The sequence below is a fragment of the Ascaphus truei genome, chromosome 7 (genome assembly GCF_040206685.1).
Source record: "Ascaphus truei isolate aAscTru1 chromosome 7, aAscTru1.hap1, whole genome shotgun sequence".
In the NCBI taxonomy this organism is placed as follows: Eukaryota; Metazoa; Chordata; class Amphibia; order Anura; family Ascaphidae; genus Ascaphus; species Ascaphus truei.
The window spans coordinates 87,856,579-87,877,171 of record NC_134489.1 but is presented as its reverse complement, the minus strand read 5'-3'; the positions used below and the strand labels follow the sequence as shown (position 1 = coordinate 87,877,171).

The 20,593-nt window shown below is 44.4% G+C and overlaps 1 long non-coding RNA gene across 1 annotated transcript in view; it reads left to right on the top strand.

Annotated features, from left to right (window-relative positions):
• Positions 1-538: 538 nt before the first annotated feature.
• The window catches only part of LOC142498568 (uncharacterized), a 49,143-nt gene continuing 29,088 nt past the window's right edge, over positions 539-20,593 (top strand). Inside the window, exons 1-2 of the long non-coding RNA XR_012802481.1 lie at positions 539-660; positions 1,031-1,381. This is a non-coding gene — a long non-coding RNA (uncharacterized LOC142498568). The remainder of the gene's footprint in view (positions 661-1,030; positions 1,382-20,593) is intronic.

Genomic DNA, 20,593 nt, shown 5'->3' with positions numbered 1-20,593 from the left:
GCAAATCTTTCTTGGCTCTTCCGCTTGCTGTTAGGTAGAATCTGGGTGGATAGACATGGGTGCTGAACTCCACAGTCCTCAAGGAAACCCCCAAAAGGTCAGGTTTACAGGATTTCTCAGCTTTAGCACAGGTGGCTCAATCGGGGGTTCAGGTTTTGACTGCATCACCTGTGCTGAAGCTGGAATATCCTTAAAATGTGTCCTGTTGGGGGTCTTGAGGACTGGAGTTGAGCACCCCTGCAATAACATTACAGAAAAGGAAAAAAATTATGTCAGAAACAGACATTTAATATATGAGCAATAGCGAAGTGCCACGCCTTTGGGCCACGCCTTGCCACACCTAAGTGTCCATATTAAGGCATCTACAAAGTTGGATTTGGGACATGATGTCACCCAAGGTCCTAATTGCCACTTACTTGCCAAACCCACATGTCCATATTATGGCATCACAAAGTGGGGTGTAGGCAATGAGGTCACCTGATGTCATAATGCCAATGAGTATATAACCTGGCTGTTGGTGCCCTCAAGTCAGAAGTCACCTGCTTCAAGACTGGTAACATCAAGAAAATGGCCTAAAGTAGCAGGAGGGGAGGCCCGCGGCACAGAAGCAGATCAGCCGTAGGAGCCATAGAAGAAGGATACTACATGTCAGCAGAATAGGTACTAATCTATTTAATATCATTATCTCTTACCAATACCAACATAATCCCCCTGTAAGCTCTGGCATAAATAGTAGCTCTTTTGCCAGCCATTTTTTCCAAAGCCTTGTTTATTTGTTAAAAGACTCCTGTTTGGGTCTCGCTAATTTTCAGTGAGTCTCACTTTTTGAAAAACAGCCTTCACTCATTGGAGCTTTCAGACATCAATGGAGTCTCAATTATTGAAGGCAACACTTCCATTGAAATGTCATTTCCGTGTTAAGAACCCCCTAATATTACTGCAGTGATGATTGTAACCGAAGAGAATAAGCTCCTACCCAGCTCTTGCTTATGATACAATAAATCAGTGTTTTTCTCATTTATCTCGGTAGTTGACTTAATAATACGGTGTTGGAATGGACCTGGACAAGCCTGTTCCTGCAGCCACGTTGCTTGGTGTGCTGTGGCATGGCTGCTACGCTGATGGGCATCAGTGGAAACCTGAAAAACTAGATAAAGAACATGGAATAAAATAAAAAAGAAGGCAGAAATCGTGCCAAGGGGCATTCCTTGCCCTTTGTGCCATGCCTTGCCAATGAGTACATAACTTGTTAGTGCTCTCCAGTCAGAAGTCAAGTGCACCTGCTTCAAGACTGGTAACATCAAGGAAAGGCCCGTGTGGCACAGAAGCAGATCAGCCCCAGGAGCCAAAGAAGAAGGATGGATACATGTCAACAGAATAGGTACCAATCTATTTAATACCATTATCTCTTACCAATAGCAACATAATTCCCCCCCTCTAAGCTTGGGCATAAACACTGTAGTAGCAATTTTGACAGCCTTTTGACCCAAAAGTAAATTTTTCCAAAGCTTTGTTGATTTGCTAAGACAACTCTTTAGGTCTCGCAAATTTTCAGTGCGTCTCACTTATTGAAACCCAACCCCTCCACTCATCGGTCAGCCCTCTCCACTCATCGGTGATCTCAGACATCAATGGACACTTCCATTGAAATCTCATTTTCATTTTCAGAGCCCCTGCGTATTACTTGCTGTGATTGTTTATAACCAAAGAGAATATAAGCTCTGCTCAGCTCTTGCTTATGGTATAAATCTGTTTTTCTCATTTATGTCAGTAGGACATAGGCACATGTGCCATTAATAGTGTTGCAATGGACGTAGGCAAGTGAGCCATTCATTAATACAGTGTTGGAATGGACGTTGACAGCCTATTCCTGCTGCCACATATTGCTTGGTGTGCTGTGACACTGCTGCTATGCTGATGGGCATCAGTGGAAACCTGAAAAGCTAGATAAAGAACTTGGAATGAAACCCAAACATCAAAAGGGAGAAGAGGCAGGAGGCTTTGTACCTGAACTCAAGATGAAACCCAAAAAGCAAAATGAGAAAGCAACCCCATCTGAAAGGCAGGGGCTTTCATTTGATGTTCAGACAGGGCTGGCTTGGGCGGCAAGGCGGGGCTAGTATGTGCGGTTGTTTGGGTGTGTATATATTCATACATATACATACATATACATACAGACACACACACACATACACATACAAACGCACACTCACAGCATGCACATGCACAAACACATACACATACCATATATATACATACAGACACACACATACACAGGCACACACACAACATACACACACACACACACACACACACACACACACACACACACACACACACACACACACACACACACACACACACACACACACACACACACACACACACACACACACACAACTTTAATTTACTTTATGCTGGCAGGGTAATGCTTTATTTTTAATGGCAAATGCGCTATTATCCATATTTGGATAATAGGAATTGTGCCCATTATTGTACTGTATGTGTGTGTGTGGAGGGGGGGTAGTAGTAGGTATAGGGGGTGGGTAGTAGGGTTGTTGTATTTTAATGTTTATTGGGGCTAGAGAGGATGGGTGAAGGGGGTACTTAGCCCAGGGTGGGTGGTTAGGCCTACCGGGTGGCTAGTGGGAGGGGTTAACTCCCTCATTAGCATAGCAGTTACCACCTATATGGCAATGAAAGGGTTAACTGCTCCCACAATCTTCCTGGTAGGCCTAACCACCCACCCTGGGCCAAATACCCCCCCATTCAACAACTTCCTTTACCCCCAATAAACCAGGTACTGTGGCTTAACCCTTTCATTGAAGGATTAATGAAGCATTTTAATGTTAATTTTAATAAAAAGAATTGAAGCGGGGGGTCTCCTGAGCTGAACCTGAACCGCATGAATTTCAGCCTCGGTGACCCCCTGATTCCCAAGTTACAGGCCCCGGTATGGGGTGCCTCTATCTCCCTGCATTGTTTAAATGTCCCGCTTCATGTGACCGGGAGATTTAAATGCACAGGAGATACCGTCACCCCATACCGGGGCCTGTAACTGTTTGCGGATTTTACACTGTGAAACGGATTTTGGGGGTTACATCAGAGAAAATCCGGGAAATGGATTAGTGCGGATTCACCCATCTCTATCTAAGAGGCATTAATTGTTGAAGACTAACACATTTTGCTGAACATAGTATCAACTCTATTACATCCCTTTATTAATGAAAATCCCCCTGGAAGTCATTAAGTCACCAAAGCTATTATGATTGTTTTGTTCATCTTTGCCAAAAAAATGCAAATTCAATTTCCAATTGAAGTGGCACACATTTGCACCTCTACAGGTCTGCATTTGTTATCCGCATAGCACCAATCTTTATAATATTCTGTAATATACAACCCAAAGGCATTGTCAAGGAGTAATCGGCTCACATTGCTTTTGTATGTATGCATTCAACAGCATAGTCTATTAAATAGAAAATTGATGGAGCAAGCCATTAAATAATTCTTAGTAGGAGAAAAAAGCTATAAAATATCCTCACTTCAATCATGCTGAGCATGTTAAAAAAAAAAAAACACTGATTTAATTAGAACACTGAAACAGGGAAGAAAGCCCTTAAAAAGTCCTTAACATTAACAAAAAATGTAAAAATCATGCTGTACAAATGACAATGTGGCTTACAATCTATTTAAACTCCACAGGCAACAGCATTTAGAAAACAAGCACGAACACTGACTAACTCAGCAATTCCCAGTACATTGGAATCATGATCTGCGAAATGTTTAGTCATGAATTCACCCTTCAATACGTGTCTTAAGCGCTCATAGTTTGCCAAAAACAAATCAAAGAACCTAAACTACAGTACATGATTAATGCTAGAAAGGTTGCCCTTGTCCTTTAATTTGTAGATGGCGCCAAATAACAATAAACAATATCAATAAAATAGAGAATTGTATGAACACAGATAACAAAAAAAACAAACAAAAAAAAAAACATGCAATCTGGGCAGGAGATATCCTAGGATTTCACAGTGGATTTAACACAATAGACCACATCCAAGTCATACAAGAAGTGATTTCCTGAAGTAATTCAATCAATTACTCAGTTTAAAATTCGTAGATTATGAAAAAGCAGTCGATTCCTTGTACACATCAGCAGTTATGAATGTGTTAAGAAGACAAACTGTTGAAGAAGCGTACATCTATAATATAAGGAACAGTTATGAGAATGCCTCATCAACCATTAGATAACATGAAGATAAGGATCAGCAAAGGCGTGCAAGAGGGAGACACCATGTCACCAAAGCTTTTCACTGCAACACTTCAAGAATTGTCCAAAACATTGGGGAATACTGGAGTCACCTATGATTGAATGATGACATTGTTATTTTTTGCCACAAACCAGAAGACCTCAAGCACCAAATCAGAGAACTTGTCTGAGCAAGTAAGAAAATGGGCATCTCAGATATGAATCTCAGCAAGAGCAAATAGTTCAACAAATGTGTCAACTCTGCAAAGATTGGAATAAATGAAATAGAACTAAAATAAATCAAAGATTATATATACCTTGGCAGGCAAGTAACAATGGATGGGAACTTTTTTTTTAATGAAATCAAGAGTAGAATGAAGATAGGATGGAGCGCGTTTGGAAGAAACGTGACAATCTTTCAAAGGAACCTTACACTGTGTTTCAAGTAAAGATTTAGACCAGAGTATTCTGCCCGTGTTTGTGAAACTTGAACCCTAAATATGAAGATAATCCGTAAGTTTCAGATAACTCAAAGAAGTATGGAGAGATGATGGGTATTACTCGAAGAGATAGGAAAAAACAATGATTAGCAAAAAAAAGTATGTGGGTGAAGAAATGAACATGGCAGTGGGCCAGACATATAGCAAGAAGAAATGAGTATCATTTGACAATGATGGTACTCGTCTGGATTCCAAGAGAGATTAAAGACCGAGACGACGACCAAAAGTAAGAAGGAAAGATGAAATAGAAAAAATTGTTGGCGCAAAGTGGAGAACAGAGACTTGCAACCGCAGTACCTAGAAGATCATTGGGGTTGATCATCAGCAGTTGATCGCAAGGGCTGAAGATAATGATATAAAATGGTTTTGTAAATTAGCTTTTGAAATCCTCTATTGTGATCATTTGCAAAATGGATATATGGATTCTCAATGTCCCTCTGCAGCACTTCAAGGACATTTGAAAGCTACCAACCTACCTCTATTTATGATGCTGGCTTTAGCAACTGGTCAAGTCTTTCTTTCTTCTGTATTTATATTATTTACTCAAAGTTTGTACTGGTTTTAGCCTTGAAAATACAAGAGTATAAGTATGTGTGGGGAGGTACAGAAGTAAAAAAGCAACTGGACTGTCCATATCAGCCAAGGCTGTTGATTTTTTTTTAAATGTAGGGCATGTATCCCTAAGGAAAGCTGCCAGCTTTTCCATTTTAAGGGGGAACCATATTTTATGTTGACCTGGATAAGAGTTGACAAGTCTGCACTCATCCATTGGGCTGCTGCATCTCATGGCCGTCATCATTTGAGTGATCAGTTTGTTAGAATGTCTATTGCACCCCTGAACTTTCAGATTTGTAAAAATTTTATTATACCCCACCTTCTCTACCTCTCTCATCTCACCCACTCTCACTCCTTTTCAATCACCCTCCTCACTCCTCCTCAATCACCTCCTCCTCAATCACCACCCTCCTCCTTCTCAATCGCCCCCTCCCATCTTCTTCCTCAATCACCTCACTCCTCCTCCTCTGTCACCCCATCTGCTCTACCTCTCACATCCCTCCTTCTCTTTCTCTCTCACCCCTTCCTCCTCTCTCAACCTCCTCTCTCTCTCAACCTCCTCTCTCTCTCACCCCACCTTCTCTCTCTATCATCCCACTCCTATGCTTCCTCTCTCACCCCTCCTTCTCCTCTTCTTTTCTCACCCCTCCATCTCACCCTCCTCCCCTTCTCTCACCACCTCCTTCTCTCTCACCCCCTCATCTCACCTTCCTCCTCATCTCACCTTCCTCCTCTCTCTCGCCCTCCATCTCTCTCACCCCCTCCTCCTCCTCCTCTCTCACCCCCCTCCTTCTACGCTGCCTCTCAGCCCCTTTTTCTACTCTTCTTCTCAGCCCCCTCCTTCTACTCTTCCACACCCCGTGCTTCGCCTCTTTCTCTCTCACCACCATACTCCTCTTCTTCTCTCATCCCCCTTCTCACCTAAACCCCCTCATTCTCCTCCTCTCTCACCCCCTCCTTCTATTCTTACTCTCAACCCCCTGCTTCTCCTATGCCTCACTCTCCACTCCCTCTCTCACACCCTCCTCCTCTCCTCAACCCCATCCTTTTCCCCTTCTTCTCTCACCCCTCCTTCTCCTCCTGACACATAATTTCATGTTGGGTTTCAGCTGCTATGAGAGGATCTGGCTAAATTGGGCAGCTTTGTAGTATGAGATCAGGCATGGCAAGACCAGACGTCCTGACGTCCTTAGCCTATGTTGACCAGATGTCCTTAGCCTATGTTGGCTAAGAATATATTTATTCACTCTTGGGTTTTCTTGTTCCAAATGAACACTTTTATATGAGATTGCAGATCTTGACTAGCGTTCAGGGGCACTGGGATGGGGAGGGCATGGAACAGGTGAAGACTAGGTGGTAGTAAATTACTTTTCACTGCAGTTAGCCTCCAAATCCATGAGATATACAATTTGGACCATTTTACTAAATCGGCTTTAAAGGTTTGTATGAGGGCTGGGAAATTAGCTTGATAGCGTGTATCATAAACTTTTGTTAGGTATGTACCTAGGTATTTTAGCGCTCCTTTGCACCATGCAAAAAATGTATATCTATCAACTTGATTTCCTCGTGTGTTAAAGTTTAAATTTAGGGCCTCTGATTTGGGGTTGTTTATTTTAAAACCTGAGATATTGCTAAAGATTCTGAGTTCATTAAAAAGATTTGATAATTAGGTGAAGGGTTTGCTTATAGAGAGAATGGTATCATCAGCAAACAGTGACATTTGAAATTGTTTTTCATTTATTGGAACCCTTTTGATGTCTGGGTTGGATCTGATATGTGCCGCCACTAGGGATTCTAGAGACAGGGCAAATAGGAGAGGGGAAAGGGGACATCCCTGTCTAGTTCCTCCTCTAATTGGGAAAATCTTGGTGGCTGTCCCTGCACAAAGCACTGTGGTTGAGTGAGACACGTACAGTGCCAAAACTGCCCACAGGTAGTTTCCCTGGAAGCCGAATTGCTTGAGTGTTTCCCTCATTTAATCCCAGTCCAACCTGTAAAATATTTTTTCTGCATCTAGCGAAAGCAGAAGTGTTTTAGTCTTTTTTTGCTTGGGCTATAAGTTCTATTGCATGTCTGGTGTTATCGGCGGCCTGTTCCTGTGACCAAGCCGACTTGGTTCGGGTGGACCAGCCATGGCAGGACTACGTTCAGACGGTTTGCTAAGATTTTATACAATATTTTTAAATACACGTTTTTTAGATAAATTGTCTAGTAGCTTGGGCAATATGCAGAGCCTTTACCTATTTGGGGGATTAGACAAATGTGAGCCTGTTTAACAGACAATTTCAGTTGTCTGTTCACAGCTACTACATAACCATCAATCTTTATATAAGTGTTACTGTAAGGAACTGTTTTGCACTTTTCTTTGGTGCCATCAGGTAGAACACAAACCATACAAAATCAATGCTCCAGTCCTGAAAAAAGTCAGTTATGCTTTTTCTATGAACAATTATCTTTGGAAGGGAGGTGAAAATCCCAAAACTTCAATGAGAAATGTGAAATACTGCAATTAACAAAAAACTCCATTTCACAACTGGTGATTCATGCAGCAGTTTGTTTAGAGTTTGAAAGCATTACCTACTCTAAAAGGCATTAATTGTTGGAGACTAACACATTTTGCTGAACATAGTATCAACTCTACCACATCCCTTTATTAATGAAAATTCCCCAGGAACTCATTAAGGCACCAAAGCTATTATGATTGTTTTGCTATTTGTTCCGTCTTTGCCAACAATCTGCAAATTCAATTTCCAATTGAACTGGCACACGGATTAAATACTAATAAATACCACATTTCTCAAAGGAAAAATGTCCCACTAATGTCAGTGTTTTCACATTCACTCATAATCCTGCATACTTTACCTACTGGACAACTATCATTCCTCTTTGGCACTTGAGAAATAAAGGCCGGACAAAAATACAATGTTCTGGTTCATCTGCTTTCTAGATTGCTTTTTTTCTACCAGCTTTCAGTTTAACTGCCAACTGCCCACATATCCCCTTAATAAGTTGAAACATATAGCAATTGTGAGTGATGTGCATTGTTGAGCTTTTCATCCCTTGCCCCAAAGTCTCCAACAAAGTCCCCCCCCCCCCAAATAGAAATGCTATCCCTATAACGTCTTTATAAAACCTAATCTGGTCACTTAAACCGAAACAGATAGAAGATTTGATTAAATGTGGCGCCAGTGACCAACGCATGTCCATGCAACAAAACTACAACAAGCAGTAAGGTGCCAGCCGCAATGGCTGTTATAATTTAAAACCAATAAATACAAGTAATAACACTATAGCAGCTGTACACTTTTTTGTGTTTAATTCTTATCAGATAACAGGTTTAGAAAAGCATACTGTAGCAGCAGATGGAATTTAGTTTTTTTTTTTAAGATGCTGCCATCCCACTCAAATCACAAATCTAATTTAATCCATGGTAACCTACTGGGATCATTATCAAAAATCAGATTATGGCGGGTGTTAAAATATTTTAGCTTCACAGAGAGTCTGTAAAATGAAATGATAATATTTACTGCACAAGAGGAGACGCTGCACACGCAGTGGCATATCTTATCGAAATGCTATAGAATAGACTCTGAAATCACCCGAGCCGGGTCTCTCTTGCAATTCCATCGACAAGTTACGAAAAAAGGTTAAAATTAGAACTGTTTGTAGTTACAAAAAGGAAAGTGAGAGAAATTAGAGGCATCTCAGCTGTGAAATAAAGGAAAAAGCCAGACACATAGATGTGTTTTCATCGAGGTGGAAGTGCTAAAAAAATAGTAATGAGCATAGACAGGTGTAAATAATAAAATGTCATTTATATATGCACTGTCATTTTGGCAGTGGTGATAATCAACATCAGTTGATTACATCAACATGTTTAAAGCTCCACGTCCTTTCGTTTAGGAGCTGAGTAAGTGCTACTATGCTTGACCACGTGGTTAAAACCATGTTCATCAAAACAACATAATAAGGATCTGTAGAATATCTGAATGAAAATGGTGCAAAACACAGAGAACATTTCTGTATGAACCTTGCTAATCATGCTTGCTATGTTTGGCTCAAATCTCTTCGAATCAGATGTTATCTCCACCTAAACCCGGCAAATGAATTTAATGCAAAGCGAGAAAAACTGCACCAGTTATAGAAGCATAGATGATAAAGTCAAACCGCGCTCTTGCTTCCTAATAGGATCTTGGAGTAGATCAACTCTTCCCTCTTGCAGCTGATCCGATGTGAAGGCACCCCTCCTCCACAGGTCCCGTCGCAGGATAACTCCAAACGCCGGGCAACAGCAGGAAATGAAACACAAAAGCGCACCAAGGGTCAAGATTTAATAAAAACAAAGTGATAATAACAATAAAAACTTACATATAAGGGTAAGTTTGTCCAGTAGAGCAGTGCAGAGGCAACAGTCCTGGTGGTGTCCTGGGCACAGAGAGATGGTGCTGAGGCTTACGAGATAGACCCGCGCGTTGGGGCTGCCTGGCTCGGCACCACGTTGTTCTTCCTTCTGGGTTGCGGCTTCTCGCAGGACCCGTGGATAGTAGCCCGCCTCAAACGCCGGTTTCCCAGAGAAACTTACTCCGGCGTGCCGAAGAGTCTCTAGTTGTTAGTGGGACTGCTGAGGCTTGGTACACCAGTGGGCTGATTTCCAATAACACTGTAGGGCTTTCGCAACGCGTTTCACACGGTGTTGTGCTTCATCAGGCATTGATGAAGCACAACACCGTGTGAAACGCGTTGCGAAAGCCCTACAGTGTTATTGGAAATCAGCCCACTGGTGTACCAAGCCTCAGCAGTCCCACTAACAACTAGAGACTCTTCGGCACGCCGGAGTAAGTTTCTCTGGGAAACCGGCGTTTGAGGCGGGCTACTATCCACGGGTCCTGCGAGAAGCCGCAACCCGGAAGGAAGAACAACGTGGTGCCGAGCCAGGCAGCCCCAGCGCGCGGGTCTATCTCGTAAGCCTCAGCACCATCTCTCTGTGCCCAGGACACCACCAGGACTGTTGACTCTGCACTGCTCTACTGGACATACTTACCCTTATATGTAAGTTTTTATTGTTATTATCACTTTGTTTTTATTAAATCTTGACCCTTGGTGCGCTTTTGTGTTTCATTTCCTGCAGTTATAGAAGCAATTTGGAGAAAAAACACACAGAGCAAAGCCCCTGGATACAGTACATTGAGAGAGGGAGCACAGTGTTAGAGCACCAATCCCCCCATTTATTTTTTAACAGAATTAGAACCAGGATTTCTCAGGAACTCAGCTGCCCTTTTCCTAGCATGGGATATCCCCCAGTCCCTGAGATATTTATCTTGTATGTGCCGGCAGAATTAAAGTAAAATAAAAGATGCCGGGTTTGGCCCATAGGAAGCTGCCTGATGACATGGCAGCTTCCTATTGGCCTGTGAGGCTTTTATAGCAGTCATATTGATTTCCAAAACAGACCAGAAACACCTACACATCACATCGTAAATATCTATCTATATATATATATATATATATATATATATATATATATATATATATATATATAATAAAAAAAATAGAAAGTAAAAAAAAATTAATTGGGGAGCTGCCTAGATACAATAGGTATCATGTGTTGAATGAAGTGTGGCAGGCACCCCATAAAGTTAAATATTCAGATTGTATTGGATATCGGACAAACGCTACTACCACTAATGACACAGAGAAGGTATGATGTAGCCCTTATCCGACAGTTAGCTACGCTCTCTGATACATTTAGCAACAACTCTGATCCTGTATCCTATGAACGATGCTGTTAAACCCCTGATGCCTTCATAAGGGGTCTGGTTATCTCAATCCAGAGAGGTGGGTGTTGCCTCCAGGAACTGCACATATTGTGTAATACACGACACTATTGCTCCTTTCGATATGGTGGTGAGATGTTACTTCTGGCAGGAGCTATATGTGATGACATGACGCAACCATCATCTCGTTCTCCAGTACCACTGATGTTACCTACAGGATGGCCATCTTTATTGCTTCCATGGTGAAATTATTGACCCTAGCCTTTGAACTGGATATACGTTCTACACCAGTCGATCCACCTATGTGCACCATTAGGTACCCCTATTGCTCAGACATGGATATTCCTATTTACCTTACACCCCGCATTACCGATATTTAATTATTTATAAAAATGTTTTACTGGGAAGTAATACATTGAGAGTTACCTCTCGTTTTCAAGTATGTCCTGGGCACAGAGTTATAAAAATACATGGTTATAACAGGGTTAAACAGTCAATTCACAGACATTTCATGGACAGATAGAGTTGGAAAAATGGGTACAGGGGATAAAGGGCATGTGATTTTCTGATTGAAATAGAGCAGCTTTAACATCACTTTAACATCACTAAACAGCAGCAAACGGCTCACACCCTTTGGCTGCCCTTCGGCTGCGACAAAGGCTATCCGCCTTTGGGGCTACACAGATGTACTCTGGGGTGGTGGATATTGCAGCCATCATTATGTAGACGTTTATTACCCCTTATTTGTTAATGTGTTTAGCTTTATTGGTGTAACGGGTGTTCCCCCTACCCCAATCGCAGACAGAGTGCATGTGAGGGGGAACCTATGTGTTACCAGGTGTGGTGCGTATACCTGCAGGTTCACAAGAGGCCTGAGCCTCCGCTTGCTGGGAACCTGGGGTGAATCCTCTGGAACAATCTGTTTTACAGCGCCTCCACCTGTGTAGTATTCTAGGAGTGTAGAAAGTTGCCTATACAGGACCCACATACACAATAAGTACATACACCGAAGTATATATATGAACAGTTTACTGTATATGCAACATAACCATAGCATCACAGATAACGTAATATATGTATCCCCTTTCTCACTAGGAGTACCACTGGCCAACGCATCATGCAGGACGCAACCATCCACCGTGTCCAATGTCCCACAACCATACAGTGCCCACAATAATTGGGTGCTCGGCACCAGCGTCCCAGTGTCCTGGACCCCCACCCAGATGTGTGGCAGCGCTGCTCACGTGTGTATAGTATATAGAGGTGTATTGTTGGTGCACTTATGAAGGTACCTGCCGGGTGCTCCTGCACCCGGGCCTGCAGACAACTTCGAAAAGGATCCACCGCTCAGCGATCCCGTCTGCGATATCCTGCCTTTCCTAGCACGAGGATCCGTCAGGGGCGATCCCACCCTGGAGATAGTCCTGCTCTCTCTGTAGAGTAGGCTTGAGCTCAAGCCTCTTCGCGGGAAGCGCAGCGTCCGCTGTGTCCCTAACTGACAATATCACTAATGGGGCAAGGTCCCTAACCTATGGCCTGTCCCTGTAGAACAACAAACTGTAATGTGGCTCAGGACCTGACTGGGGCCTAGGGGGCTGCTGGCCTACTGCAGTGGGTCACAGACCCCTGCACTCACCTCCTACCCCTAGCTCTTCCTGGTCCTGACTTCTAGCATGGGCTCAGCGCGCGAAAATGTATCTATCCCTCAGAGCAGGGAGATAGTGCAGCCCTATTGGCTCCCCGGCGTCATGTGGGGCACTCCCGAGGCTCATGGGACTTGTAGTCCTGTCCAAGAGCCTTCCCTGGTAGGCTAGTGCTTCGCGGGCTGTACTCACGCATGTGCAACTTGTAAGGGCCGCCGGAGCTCCAACTGCGCATGCGCGACTTCGCGCAAGATGGCGGCGCCCTGCACTGGAGCCGCCGGGAGTCTCCGGCAATGCGCACACCTTGTGCAACCACCGGCTGTCCTCCCGTACCTCCAACAACCGCCTCACGCACACCGGAGGCACGCACATGCTCCCGCACCTCCCCCCAACCGGCTGCTCTACTCCCGACCACCGCGGTGAGTATCTGGAGAGGGGAGTTCCGACACGCAGAGGGGGACCTGGCTACATCAGTAATTGATTACAGTTGTTCAATTTCCTCGTATGTTACTACTGTTTTACGTTTGCTTCGCTATATTTTAGTGCTTTTGTATTATGTTGCCATATTTATTCTCTTGCTGATCTTCCAATTCTTGTGCTGCCAGTAAGTGGTGACACAGGATGCCATTTTTTGAAGTGAAACTTCTTTAGTGGCACCTATTCTGATGGGGTAAAACGGGAGAGTGAGGGGCGAAATATGAAACGGAAGTGACGTCACGGCTCCCCATCCCACTCCCCCCATGCGCCTGCTGTGACATGCGGCGGCGGCGGCGATAGCCCCCCCACGGCCGATCACATATGCGGTGGCCGGCGCCGCTCCTAACGGCCGCCATACGTCCGCTGCAATGGCGCGCATAACTAATGGCGACTACGGCCTTCTGCGCAGAAGCGGCTGGCAGCGGCTCCGTTCCCCCAACACGTCCGCTACTAGGCCGCGCATGCGCAGTAGTCATGGGGACGCTGGGGAAAGACGCATGCGGCTGCCAGCGGCGCCGTTCCCCCCACACGCCCCAGCACGGTAGTCATGGCGACACTCAAGACGCCACGGCTCTCATATGGACACTGCAGCCCACACTGCTCCAGGCCCTGATCTCCTGCGGCCTCTCCTCTCCTCCCGGTGCATGCCCGTGACCCTGCAGGCCTCCCCTGGCCGCTGCCTGTGGGATGAGCCGCTGCGGGTCAGTCTTAGGCCTGAGCTCCGGGCAGGAGGTGACTGGTGAGGGCGGGGAGACCTTCACCTCCCGGGGCCGGTACCGGGGCGGGGAGCTGGAGCTGAGCCTCTCCCCGTCCCTGCAGGGCGGCAGCTTCTGTGGGGTAGAGCCCGAGGGGCTCCTGTGGTCCCTGCAGCCGTGGACTCCCTTCAGGAGGCTGCTCCGGAGGGATGTGCAGACTAGCCGTCCGGCCGCTGCTGGTCACGGCCGCCTAGGAGAGGAGCTTCATGTGGGAGGGGGTGACACGGAGCCCGGTGCGGGAGGGAAGGGTCCGGAGCAGCCTCTTCCTGCCGCCCGGTGAGTGCGTGCCTAGACTGGGGAGATGGGGTGTATCATTAGGGGGAGGGCAGGGGGTATTGGTGTGGCTATATCATTTGGGGTGGGGGACAGGGGTTATTCGGGTGTATCATTAGGGGGAGGGCAGGGGGTATTGGGGTGGGAATCATGGAGCTGTATTGGGGGTGAATAGGTTAGGGGGATGTGTGAGGTGCAGGGGGGCTGCGCATACGTCACACGGTCACACGCACGCACACGGTCACACACACGCATGCACACGGTCACGCGCACGCGCACACAGTCACGCGCATGCGCACACAGTCACGCGCACGCGCACACAGTCACGCGCATGCGCACACAGTCACGCGCACGCGCACACAGTCACGCGCACACAGTCACGCGCACGCGCACACAGTCACACGCACGCGCACACAGTCACACGCGCACACAGTCACACGCGCACACAGTCACACGCGCACACAGTCACACGCACGCGCACACAGTCAGTCGCGCACACAGTCAGTCGCGCACACAGTCAGTCGCGCACACAGTCAGTCGCGCACACAGTCAGTCACGCACACAGTCCGTCGCGTGCACACGCACTGTCACGCGGACCGTGCACTGTCACGCGCACACGCACTGTCACGCGCACAGTCACACGCAGTCACACAGTAACACGACAGTCACACGCACAGTCACACAGTCACACGCACAGTCACACGCACAGTCACACAGTCACACGCACAGTCACACGCACAGTCACACAGTCACACAGTCACACACACACACACGAGGAATTCACGCTTAGTGCAAATACAAGGGATGTGTACGCATGTTCTAAGTCAAATTTATTTGCGTTTTGTCAATGAAATTGTATTTTGATTTTTAATTAAAACATCACCAATACAAATACAATTTCTGTGACAAAAGTCAAAGCAGTTTCACTTACTATGCGCGTGCACAGCACACACAGCTTTTTTTATCTGTTTTGTATATGCTCATTTTCTATTATTTAGTTTTTTTTCACAGGTATTACTGTCGATTATGTCATCTGCTAATTTGCACAATTTTTATGCCACTAGCACACGGGGGAAGGGTTTAAATGGGTTGCTTCACTGTTATCCTGGTGTACAATATACTGTGTATTGTTTATAGTAATTTTAGTTAATATTAATGTATGCCATTATAATATTTTATTAACTGTATGTTTTGTTTATAGTGGGCAAAAGTCCTATTAGCCATCTTTGGCTAATAGCTGTATTGGCCAATACTAAAGAGGGGGGGGGATGTGTGTCAGGTGTTTGCCGTAGGTGTCCGGGAAATGGTGATAGTGCTTAAACCCTTGCTTGCCTTAGTGGCTAGTAAAGGGTTCTATCCTATCTCCTATGATGTTCGCAGTGTACATGCGGTTCACTAGGTGACATAATCATACAGCATGGTCTGGGTTATCACTACTATGCAGATGACACTCAATGCTACTTGTCCTTTGCACCAGGTACTAAGGATCCATTATCAGACTTCAATAGATGTTTACCTGAGCTCCTAGAGTGGATGAGTGCCAGTTGATTGAGGTTAAATCCTAATCAGACAGAAGTGCTTGTGGTGGATGCTCACCATCGGAAGACAGCAAGACTGCAGCTAGGTCAACCAACTGGCCTTAAACTTGGGGTTTCCCAGTTGCTAAACTCTGTTCATGTGCAGAATCTTGGTGTTGCCCTTGACTGTGACTTGACCCTTAAACATCAGGTGTCAGCCATAATCAAATCTTCATTCTTCTACCTATAGAACATAGCCAGCATTAAGCACTTGATCCACCCAGAGGATCTTACTACGCTTGTCCATACCTTTGTGTCCTCGCGCCTGGACTACTGCAATGCACTCTGTCTGGGTCTTCCGGAAAAAGTGCTGCGCCGCCAGCAGCTGGTGCAGAATGCTGCGGCCAGGTTGTTAACTAACCAGACTGGTTCTTGCCACATAACACTGTTCTCCATTCGCTGCACTGGCTGCCTGTAAAATGACAAATGTATTTCAAGATTGGCTTGCTGACTTTCAAAGCCCTACATGACCAGGGTCCCAGCTATTTGAAGGAGCTTCTATTTCCCTACACTCCCATTCGCTCACTACGACCTGAAGATGGAAGACTCTGAACAATTCCCAGAATCTCCTTGACTTCCTTTGGAACCCGAGCTTTTAGCCTAACCCTAACCCTAACCCTAACAGTCTGCCTCGTACAGTTTGAGAGGCCCTGTCTCTAGAAATCTATAAAAACAAGCTCAAGACCTACCTGTTGACCCAGTAATTTAATTAATGAACCACAACCTGTCCCACATTTAATTGCTACAGTGCCGTCCCATCCTGTATTATATCTTTCCTTGTGTTTGGTCGATTTTATAACCTTAAATGGTTTCTTCTTTTTCCCTTTTTGTAATTGTGAAGCGCCTTGAGTCCCATTGGGAGAAAAGTGCTCTATAAATAACGTTATTATTATTATTAAAGCACTGCCATTGCTTTACTAGCCCCATAGCTAATAAAAGGGAGATGAGGAGGTGGGGGGGGGGGGGGCAGGAGGGGGGTGGGAAAGAGAGTAGGTAGTGTAGTGTTAGAAAAAATTAACACCGTAGGTGCCTGTGATATATATTGGTGGCAAAGGAGTTAATGTGTGTTCTGCCATAAAGTTTGTAATAATTCATATATATACAGTACATACATACATACATACATAATATCTTTGCTGATGATACTAAATTGTGTAAGGTAATAGAATCAGAGCAGGAAGTAATTTCTCTTCAGAAGGACTTGGGAAGACTGGAAACATGGGCAGGTAAATGGCAAATGAGGTTTAATACAGATAAATGTAAGGTTATGCATTTGGGATGCAAGAATAAAAAGGCGACTTACAAATTAAATGGAGATATATTGGGGGAATCCTTGATGGAGAAGGATTTAGGAGTGCTTGAAGACAGCAGGCTTAGCAATAGTGCCCAATGTCATGCAGTAGCTGCAAAGGCAAACAAGATCTTATCTTGCATCAAACGGGCAATGGATGGAAGGGAAGTAAACATAATTATGCCCCTTTACAAAGCATTAGTAAGACCACACCTTGAATATGGAGTACAATTTTGGGCACCAATCCAAAGAAAAGACATTATGGAACTAGAGAGAGTGCAGAGAAGAGCCACCAAATTAATAAAGGGGATGGACATTCTAACTTATGAGGAGAGGCTAGCTAAATTAGATTTATTTACATTAGAAAAGAGGCGTCTAAGAGCGGATATGATAACTATATACAAATATATTCAGGGACAATACAAGGAGCTTTCAAAAGAACTATTCATCCCAAGGGCAGTACAAAGGACTCGGGCCATCCCTTAAGGTTGGAGGAAAGGAAATTTCACCAGCAACAAAGGAAAGGGTTCTTTACAGAAGGGCAGTTAAAATGTGGAATTCATTACCCATGGAGACTGTGATGGCAGATACAATAGATTTGTTCAAAAAAAGGTTGGACATCTTTTTAGATGGGAAAGGTATACAGGGATATACCAAATAAGTATACATGGGAAGGATGTTGATCCAGGGATTAATCCGATTGCCAATTCTTGGAGTCAGGAAGGAATTAATTTTTCCCCGTAATGGGGTTTTTGTTTGCCTTCCTCTGGATCAATAAGTAAGTATAGATATAGAATAAAGTATCTGTTGTCTAAATTTAGCATAGGTTGAACTTGATGGACGTACGTCTTTTTTCAACCTCATCTACTATGTAACTATGTAACTATGTAATAACCCTATGATAGAAGTGTAAGATTTCCCTCCCCTGGTGCATCGCTTGTAGTAATAAACTCCTTTGTATCTAGGGGGCTTTAATTACCACATCACTATTTGTGTATTAGGTACATTTTTACTGCACTGTTGATAACTTGAAGGTCATAACTAGAGATGGACACATTTTTTCCTGCGGATTGACTGGTTCCTTTATGCTGCAGATTTATGTGGGTCAGTTTCAGAAAGTGATATCCACCGTTTTTTTCACTGACAATTGATAAAAATCCACACTCGGATTAAATCCATGGGGGAGGCGTAAAAGAGAGAGAGAGTGAGATTTTATTAATCCGCCATGCGGATTTCAGATTCAATATGGAACCTGCGGTTCTTAAAAATCCACCCAGAATGGCTGATTAGGATTCATCTGTGTTTTTAGTACCCAGTCCGAAGTGAATTTTGGATGGTGGTGGTGGTGGGGGGGTGGGGGGGGGGGATCAAATTTGGTTTAAAAAAATCTGAGAAAGGGTTTTGGACCAGTTCACCAATCTCTAGCCGTAATATTGTGGTAAAAGCACCCACTATTTTTTTTTTACTGGGTGCGATATGAACTCTTGTTTAACAGAGTTTCATGACTCCTGGCCATAGATCCCTGCAATACTTGGGTGCATCTACAGTGACCTCACAGTACAAACTGCACAAGGAAACATCATAAAACGAGTAATCACATGAATTTCTACGTTATGTACATTCATACAAATATTCTGCTTTTGACCTAAAAATATCACTATCAGGAATAAAGATAACTGACCAACATTCCACTATACATATTTATGATGTTGGGATTTGGGAATGGTGGGAGTCAAAGTGCTCTGATGTATGTGTTTGCAATAAGAATTATACTCCCTGAAACACTCCAGCAAATGGGTTAAATAGTGAGCATCTCGGCTTACAGAAATAGGTACATATTTTGCCTTATTTACAATGCTCTGAATAATTTTCCACATAAAGCAGGACTTCTTGGAACCCTATTATCACGAGTTTTCCATTTTTCACAAGATTTATTTAGTCATACTTTACCACATTGCAATTAGCACTCTGCACATCACGGATGACATTCTAATTTGCAAGCTCTCAGTCAGGCATAGTTTCTGCAGAAGTATAAATACACAATTTGAAGTACAGTATGTTTCATGTTCCATTTCTAAAAATTTTTTTAAAAGGACCGAAGAAAGTCTTCATTGTTTGGTTTCTTATGAGGCAAGGTACATAATTATTATACCTGTGCCATGTGAAACAAATACACATTACGTCTATAATTTTTAATTGCTTTTGTGGCACACCAGTATAAGGAAATGATGGGTGCTCCAACAGTCCTGGAATATTATATGTATTCATCAATGATGGGAAAAAAGTGCAGACTCAGTCGTGGAGTGGGTTAACTACTGGGTGAGTGAATTGAACCAAAAGAAGTATAAATCTTCTGAAGGCAACAGAAAAAATATGTAGAACACACTTCGCTGTACCTCATTGGAAATAAGTATATAATAAAGTCCAGGACTCACCCCAGAATGTAGTAACATTGATGATCCGTATGAATAAGTCTTTGAAGATCTTACCCACTCCTAGAGCCCACTGGATTCCTTGGGGCGTGTCCAGCCGCAGATTAAGTTCCAAACGATCCAAAAATGCAAAACAATGCACAAAGCAGCGCACTGCCCAGGTACAGGTGATTTTTGATACACCTCTGTCCCTGGGCAGTGCGCTGCTTTGTGCATTCTTTTGCATTTTTGGATCGTTTGGAAACTCATTTTCCATTTTTTGATACACCTGTGTCCCTGGGCAGTGCGCTGTTTTGTGGCACACCGAAATATTCTTTTTTAGTACATACCATTTAGTCACATGTCTAACGCAGGCCATTTCTATGTGCCAAAACAAATACAATTGGATATGTAAAGCATACCTACATTTCTTAAATGAGTATATTTCTCTGATCTATATTATATGTCATCACAATTTGTGTCACTTTTTTTTCCCACTGGTGAATTATTAATAGCACTAAAAACTATTATATACTGTATTATCAAGCCGGTAGCACTTATATATTATACAGATAAAGATTGTGCCCGTTTTTTTCTTTGTGTAACCCCGAGGTAATTTCTGACTTTCTGGCCCCCCTCCGCGAGTGCCGTGCGGTAGCGGGTGCCGCCGGAGGCTGCGACGGATCCGCCGGCACTTCGCGAGGGTGGGGGCCAGTGCAGGGAGCAGTGCGAGGTGTTGCGGCGCAGGCCGGTTGCCGGGGACGCGATCGGGCCGTCGCTAGGGCCGCGAGCGCGTTGCCACTGGCCCGGCTTGTACAGAAGAGGGCGCCGCCATTGCGTGTAGGTTCGCGCATGCGCAGTAGTCAGCCAGAGAGATCGCGCGAGAGTAGGGAAGTGTAGGAAAGGGTTGTGGCGGCCATTGGTAGTTCGCGCATGCGCAGGGCTAGTGCGCACGCGGCCCCAATACATAGACAGCCCCCTGGGAACTACAATTCCCAGGAGGCATAGGGAGACAGGCACCAGGTGCCTGATAGTGGCCAATAGGGCTGGAGGAAGCTCAGCCCGGGAAAAGAGATACATTTCCCGGG